Source organism: Anabrus simplex, chromosome 7 (assembly GCF_040414725.1).
Source record: "Anabrus simplex isolate iqAnaSimp1 chromosome 7, ASM4041472v1, whole genome shotgun sequence".
Classification (NCBI taxonomy): Eukaryota; Metazoa; Arthropoda; class Insecta; order Orthoptera; family Tettigoniidae; genus Anabrus; species Anabrus simplex.
This window is the reverse complement of record NC_090271.1, coordinates 166,680,757-166,688,884: the sequence shown is the minus strand read 5'-3', so window position 1 is coordinate 166,688,884 and position 8,128 is coordinate 166,680,757.

Below are 8,128 nucleotides of genomic sequence, written 5' to 3'. Positions count from 1 at the left end.
ACCTACTATCTCCCGGATGCAAGCTCACAGCCGCGCGCCTCTACACGCACGGCCAACTCGCCCGGTGACAAGATAACTATGGTAGATGGAAGGACAAAGTGCAGACTAGCACAAGCAAGGAAGGTCTTCATGAGAAATTGCTTATTTTGAACACTGATATAGGAATTTTAAATTTTTTTTAAGACTTTCGTCTTGAGTGGCATTGTACAGATTTAAAACATGGACAATAAATAGGTCGGAAGACAAGAAAATAGAATTTTGAAATGCGGTGTTACAGAAGAATGCTGAAGGTCAGATGTGTGTATTGAATCTTGAAGAGAAATCAAAAGAGACGGAAATATGGGACACATCTTAAGACACCCAGGACTTGTTCAGTTGGTTTTTGAGGGTAGTGTAAGCAGCAAAAATGGTAGCGCAGATGTAGGATGTAGTAGGAATGTAGAAAAGGAAAGGTTAGCACAGGATAGGGTTGCATGGAAACTGCATCAAACCAGTCTGTGGACTGATGCAAACAAGTTATTGATCAACAATTAAAGAATATTATTTTGTTAAAAATGAAGCCATAATTTCTCCAGTGTGTCGAACACCGAACATAATTACTACCCTGTAATATACCCGTAAAAACACTATGAAACAAAGAATGAGGTTTCATTCTTGAAATAACATCATGTTGTATCAAATCACCCTTTCTTCTAATTATTATAAACTGAAACAGTTGTAGAAATGTAGAAACCTTTATCTTTATAGCCTGTTTATGAACAAAATTTAAAAATATGTATGCATTTATAAACTATTTGTCAATTTATAATTAGAAAAGTTATTTGATAGAAATTTATTTATGATCTTTTAAGAACGAAACTGTCATACTTTGTTTAATGATGTGAGTTTCCCTCCCCCCCCCCCAGATATGTTATAGGGTTGTAGTTGCTATATTTAATGTTCAACAGACTAGAGAAAAAATTACAGTAAAATGTCAAAACCATACTCACGCCCATGGGTAAAAATTGAGAACTTAACAGATTGGACCCAGGTAACAGCTGATTCTCAGAAGACTGCTGGATACTTGCACCAGAGAAGTCTCCTTCACCAGTATTTTACAGACCATGGAACAGTAAAATACAGAAAGGCATGGTTTATTTATGAATCCTTATATAGTACAAGAAATTGTATGATCACAACTCATAACATTAAAATAATAATAGATCTTATACCACCCAATAGATCATCTATCTTTCAACAGTAGGTACTGGAACTTTGAAAGCTCATCAATACTCTCAAAATACTACCATTGTTCATTGCCTGCTGCCCATGAAAATATAAGTGCAAGGATCTTCCTGCAAAAGAAAGCACTATTAACCTTTTCAGGATAACATGGGCCAAGGAAGGTTCATTGAATTGAGAGTAACTGAGCGGACACTCCAAAACAGGCAGAGAAATAGTCTGAACGTTACTCGGGACCTAACTTAACCTAACTTGAGCATGAACAGACTAAATCACTGCCCATACACTGGAGGTCAGCGCAGTGCCAACAAAACCAAGAACCAACCTTGGGTATAGAAATAGACCTGTGGAAAGAAAGAATTGTATTAGTAAGAGAGGTGTGTTTAGGCACACCCCACAATAGCAAACAGCATACAAACGAGTGATTTCAATACCACTCTGGCCATATAATGGTATCCAATTTTTGAGGGCTGGATGGGCCCTGGACAGGCCTATGGATTGCATAGGCAATGCAGCTTTGATCGCCCTAACGACCAAGCTACCTGTCCCAGAAGAAACAAAGCGGAAAGGTCGACCCCCACCCCCCAACAACGATGGGTGCCACCCATGCGGAGTGAGCACATGCGCGGAGCTATGGGTACGCGGTCTCTAATGTGGTTTTTCTCTAGACTTACAACTATTACTCACGATCATCCAGGACTGGTACCCGCGCGTCCCTCGTTGGCACAAGACTAACAACGGCGTCACTGCTACTGCTACCCCTCCACCATCAGTGACGTCGCCTTCGCCTGCACTGCTGCAATAAAATAACTGAGCACAGCACAATCCAGACAAAGCAGGATGTTTTATTTTTATTTTGAAAATTGGTAAATTTAATGTTGAAAAATTGGTATTTAGTTTAAGTATGTGCTGTGCTTTCAAATTGCACTCAACAAATCCCCCTACAAAATTCTTAACACAGTCTGTGGAGACTGATGGTAACCATCTCCACCAGCATCCACACACTATGTTAAGTAGCACAAGTCCTCCTGCAATCTAGCTTAAGATACAGTTCTTGAGGAGAACTGTTTACACCTTATCAGACTGTTCTTGAGGAGAACAATCCTGGAGGACAAGTGCTATACTGTAAGTCTGACTCAACAAATTGAGGTCCCACGAAGTGAAGTGATGCGATGAATCTTCTCTCTTGATGCTAGTGTAGGATGTAAACAGAGTAATTCTTTAGACAGCCTCGCTTCGTTGGCACCGTTAGGATCCACTTGGTTGTCAGAACTACAAAGTTTACTTGTGTGTGAGTGTGTATGTGTGTAACTGTCCTACATTAACATGTTTACAGCCCTAACTGACAGTTCTTGAGGAGTTCCTACAAAATTAAAAAGAGGGCACACATCTTGAAGTGGACAACTAACTGTTCCTAACATCTAGGGGAGGAAAGTGAAGGCTTGATGTGGGTTCTTCGTGTGTTCTTCCCAAATACACACAAGCTGTAAAGAGAAGTTTAAACATTAGATAACCTTCAATGAATAGAAGACAATATAATATATATGAAGGTAAAGTTGCTAAAAAAAGAATAAGCGAGTGGTATTATATATTCCTCATATTTAATATTTTATCAAACTTATTATTATTATTATTATTATTATTATTATTATTATTATTATTATTATTATCAGGTATTTTTTCTGGTGGAATGCACCGGAATGGTGTTCCAGAACCTCTTCATGGATCTCTAAAATATATTTGGACTCAAATATGACTTTTCAGGTTAAGGAATTTTAAAAATATTTTTACTGTTCCCATGCTAGATGACCTTAATTGAAAAGGAAATACCACATATCGCCTTATTTCGAGAATCAAAATCGAAATCATTCTTTCAGTTTGCGGGCAGCAAGTATATACGGTATTCTTTCTTGTTCTTTGTTCAGTTTGTAGCTGTTTTGTATATTTGTCCCAGTTCTAGTTACGTTTCATCTGGATTGCCCTCAATATAGAATACTGTTGTTCGATGTAGATAATTGCCTGTGTTTGTTGCATTCTCAGCCGTAGTTTGTACTACTTCTTATGCGACAATAGACGCAACCTAAATTTGTCGACCATGAGGTGAGAATGATAAGAATTTCAGAATATTTTTGTGTGCCTACCACTAAACGGAAAAATTGCCCAAGCAGTTCATCAGTCCATCAAACTGGAGTATCATCAAACTCAAGTGTGGAACTTGAAGCAACAGATGTGTCGACGAGTTCCATAATGGCCTGTAAAGTTCAAAGTGAATTTCAAAGTCTGTGGCCTCGTTGTTGAACTGTAGAACCAGTGGCGGTGGGCTATAAGGAGTACATGAGCACGTGAACACCCAATTTTAATGCATATTCACGCATTCATGGATAATTCAAAATTATTTCCTTTGTTTCGACTTGATTTCTTCAATCGATCACAAGCATTCGACTAAATCGAAGCTCCGTTACACTGTCAGTAGTTCGTTTCGACTGGCAATGCAGGAAGCACACTGGCTGTTGTGCTATGAGCCTGAAGACTATACGCATGCAGATGACGTCATGGTTTATGCACGTAAATCTGCATAAGCGAGGAGCACGGTAATGTATGTGCCTTTCCACCCTCAAACCAGAGATAGTATTACAGCTGACCACAAGGGTCCGCCACCTCCCTTGTTACTGCTGGCCACAGTTCCCAGAAGTTAATGTTTCATTACATCGCCGGAAGATTTCACCAGTACGTAATTCCAAACAGGTGTTCGTAATCGCAGGAAGAAGTTGTTACATTATAGGTGGAGAATCATTTCGAACGGTATTCATTTGAGAACCGGTAAATGCAGTACCGGTACGCATTATTTGTATGCTGTTGTCATACCTAGGTGAACTTCGTGCTATGTAAAACCAAGAATAGTGCTTGCATCTTTTAATATTTGCTACAGTACAGCATTGTAGCAAAGTTACTGTGAATTTTACTTTTACCGATATGAGTAGTTTCGGCTAAGAGTGGCCACGACATTACTGTGGCTTTTCAGATCTGCATTCGGGTGGCGGGGTTGGTCTCTAGCAGGCCCAGCATCAGGGTTCGGAATGAAAAATTGTTAGTAGTAGTTTTAATTTTAAGAATAATAATAATAATAATAATAATAATAATGTTTTTAAGTCCCACTAACTACTTTTACGATTTTCGAAGAAGCCGAGGCGTCAATTTAGTTCTGCAGGAGTTCTTTTACGTACCAGTCAATCTACCAAATGAGACTCACGTATTTGAGCATCTTCAAATACCACCGGACTGAGCCAGTATCGAACCTGCCAAGATGGGGTTAGAAGGCCAGCGCTTCAACCGCCTGAGCCACTCAACCCGGCAGTCATAATTTTAGTTTTGTTGTACACTCACTGATTACTCTGGGGAAAATGCATCCTTGGTTGTAAGGGTTCTACCATATTATGAGTGGAGAAGGAACCGTACAAGGAACTTTTAGTGAAATGATTTAAGTTATTTCGTACCGATTTGCATTCTACTTGGGTACATTTGAGACGTGAACAAAAATGTTAGTGTGAACCCCCTGAAAATTGTGTCACGAGCCGCTACTGTGTAGAACAAAAGAATGATTTTGTAAAGAAAAACGATTGGTTGTATTTTCATGATGGCAAGTTAGGTTGCTCAGTGTGCAAAAATGTTGGAAGTTTAGGTGTACAGAAGAATGTGGGTATGAGATTATCAAAAAGAGTGGATAAACAGAAATTGTGTCTTATGGAGAAAATCATTAACAGAAGCTAACATCTCAGGAAAAAGATTTGACCACAAAGAAAGTGCTGGACATAGAAGTGCTAATAAAGTAACTGAAGAAGGGAGAAAAGAAAAACTTGAGACAGTATGTCTGAAGTCATTAGAGAGAGAAGGAAATTTCTTGTAAAGTATTCTGTATGGCTTATAAGGTGGCAAAAAAGAACCAGTCTTTCTATAATTTTGAAACAAATTCATATACAAGAATTGAACGGGATTGATATGAGGAGAATTTTGCATTCAAGTAATGCCTGTATAAATATAATACACCACATAGGCAGTGAAATGAGAACAAGATTGATAAATATACTTGATTCGAAGAGCAAGTTCTCTCTTATTCTTGATGAATCAACTACTCTAAGTCAAAAGTCTGTTCTGATAGTATATGTTAGCACCTACATTGAAGAAATAAAAATTGCAGAACCGGTCAACCTTTCCAGTGATTTAATTAAGTTAGATGACGTAACAGAAAATGTAATTTACAAAAGCTTGATGTCTTCTATAGGAGCACTAGGGTTCACAGAAGATTTTCTAAAGGAAAATTTGGTTTCACTGATGTGTGATGGTGCCACAGTAACGTTCAGAGTACGTGGAGGAGTTTCAAAACTTTTCAAAGACAGATTTACTGCCATTGTTTTGTGGCATTGTGCTAGCCATAGACTGGAATTATCAGTACATGATGTGAAAGAGGTTTCTGGCATCAACAGATTTAAGAGTTAGCAACAAATTACATATCATGCCTCTCCAAAGAATGCAAGGGAGCTCCAGTCGTGCAGCTACACTGGAGATGCAGATTTTAAAAATTGGAAGAATTTTGTCCACAAGGTAGGTTACATCCAGCTATAGAACTGTTTTGGCTGTTTGTCAGGATTTTGAAGCACTGGTACTTCATTTTGAAAGAGGTAAATCAGAAGATGGTTGTGACAAAGGAAAAATGCACTTATGAAGGTCTTCACAGGAAAATAACATCTGTGGAATTTATTTTGGATCTGGGATTAATTTGCAATGCTTTGCAAGAACTGTCTGAACTAAGCTTAGATCAACAGGAGAGAAATGCAGATCTTTACAAAGCCCACAGCAAGATTGAGTGTCTTGTTGATATTTGTGAGAAGAGGCCTGTCCCAGGGCCTTACTATCAGAAAGCTCTTGAGGCAGCTGCAAATCTGTAGTTTAAGGGTGCTCCATTGCATAAGAAAAACAGAATTTATGATCCACCAATCTCCCCGAATGCTTTCTATGAACAACTTAAAACTTCTCTACAGAAAACATTACTTTCCGAAGAAGACACTGAACTGTCAAGATGTGCAAGAGTTCTGGATTCTAATTGGCCAGCAAACTGAAGAGAAAATATTCTGTATGGGGAAGTAGAAATAGGCACACTGGCAAGAAGATTTCAACTGAATGAAAGTGAAGCTATTCAAGCCTTCAGAGATCAACTGAAATTCAGAGAAGAAATGCCCAGGGAACTTTCTTGGGTTCGGAGGACTCAACACAATAGCTATATCTTCAAGTGTGTGTGAAAGGGAATTTTCTCAGATGAACTTGATTGTGACTCCAGAAACATCATCTTTGTCAATGAAAATCATTACCTCATTACCTATAAGAATAGTTGGACCTCCTTTGACGGTATTTGATCCAACAAAGTATGTCAAAACTTGGTTGTTGCAAGGTCTTCATTCAGCCATGGATACAAAAAGCAAGACCAGAAAACGAACTGAAGAGGATGCTATGTCAAAAATTTGGAAATTGTTTTGAATTCAGTGTAAGTAGGTTTTGATAAAAATTACATGCTTTCTTAAATGTTCGGTAAGTCCCATGTCTTCTTCCTTAATTTCCCTCCTGTGTGTTCTGGCACCTCTTTTGCTAGAAAAAGCCCTGATTATTATTATTATTATTATTATTATTATTATTATTATTATTATTATTATTATTCACCTCTCGGCTAGATAAAAACCCTGATGACTCACAACAAAGCGAGGTCTTGAACAAGGTTTAAGTGCTAATGAGAAAAGTGCCAGCGAGAAAATTACACAATACCACATGCTCATTCACTTTTGATGATTATGATGCTTGTTTAAAGGGGCCTAACATCGAAGGTCATTGGCCCCTCATTCACTTTTTGACCAGCTGTATATTCTATAGGTCTGTAACCAGTAATCACCCAGGTAATAACAGTGTAGTAATATAAATGAAGGAAACTGACAGCAGTCAATAAGGAGTGACTAATAATATTGGTCTCATGTCCCACAAACTATCCCCCTCTGGGTCAGGGCAGTAGAATAACACCCATGCTTTCATTTGCCTATCATAAGAGGTGACTAGAAGGAGCCTCTGGAGCTCTGAACTTGGGGGCCTGGGTTGGGGGTATTTGATCCAACAAAGTATGTCAAAACTTGGTTGTTGCAAGGTCTTCATTCAGCCATGGATACAAAAAGCAAGACCAGAAAACGAACTGAAGAGGATGCTATGTCAAAAATTTGGAAATTGTTTTGAATTCAGTGTAAGTAGGTTTTGATAAAAATTACATGCTTTCTTAAATGTTCGGTAAGTCCCATGTCTTCTTCCTTAATTTCCCTCCTGTGTGTTCTGGCACCTCTTTTGCTAGAAAAAGCCCTGATTATTATTATTATTATTATTATTATTATTATTATTATTATTATTATTATTATTATTATTATTATTATTATTATTATTATTCACCTCTCGGCTAGATAAAAACCCTGATGACTCACAACAAAGCGAGGTCTTGAACAAGGTTTAAGTGCTAATGAGAAAAGTGCCAGCGAGAAAATTACACAATACCACATGCTCATTCACTTTTGATGATTATGATGCTTGTTTAAAGGGGCCTAACATCGAAGGTCATTGGCCCCTCATTCACTTTTTGACCAGCTGTATATTCTATAGGTCTGTAACCAGTAATCACCCAGGTAATAACAGTGTAGTAATATAAATGAAGGAAACTGACAGCAGTCAATAAGGAGTGACTAATAATATTGGTCTCATGTCCCACAAACTATCCCCCTCTGGGTCAGGGCAGTAGAATAACACCCATGCTTTCATTTGCCTATCATAAGAGGTGACTAGAAGGAGCCTCTGGAGCTCTGAACTTGGGGGCCTGGGTTGGGCCCTC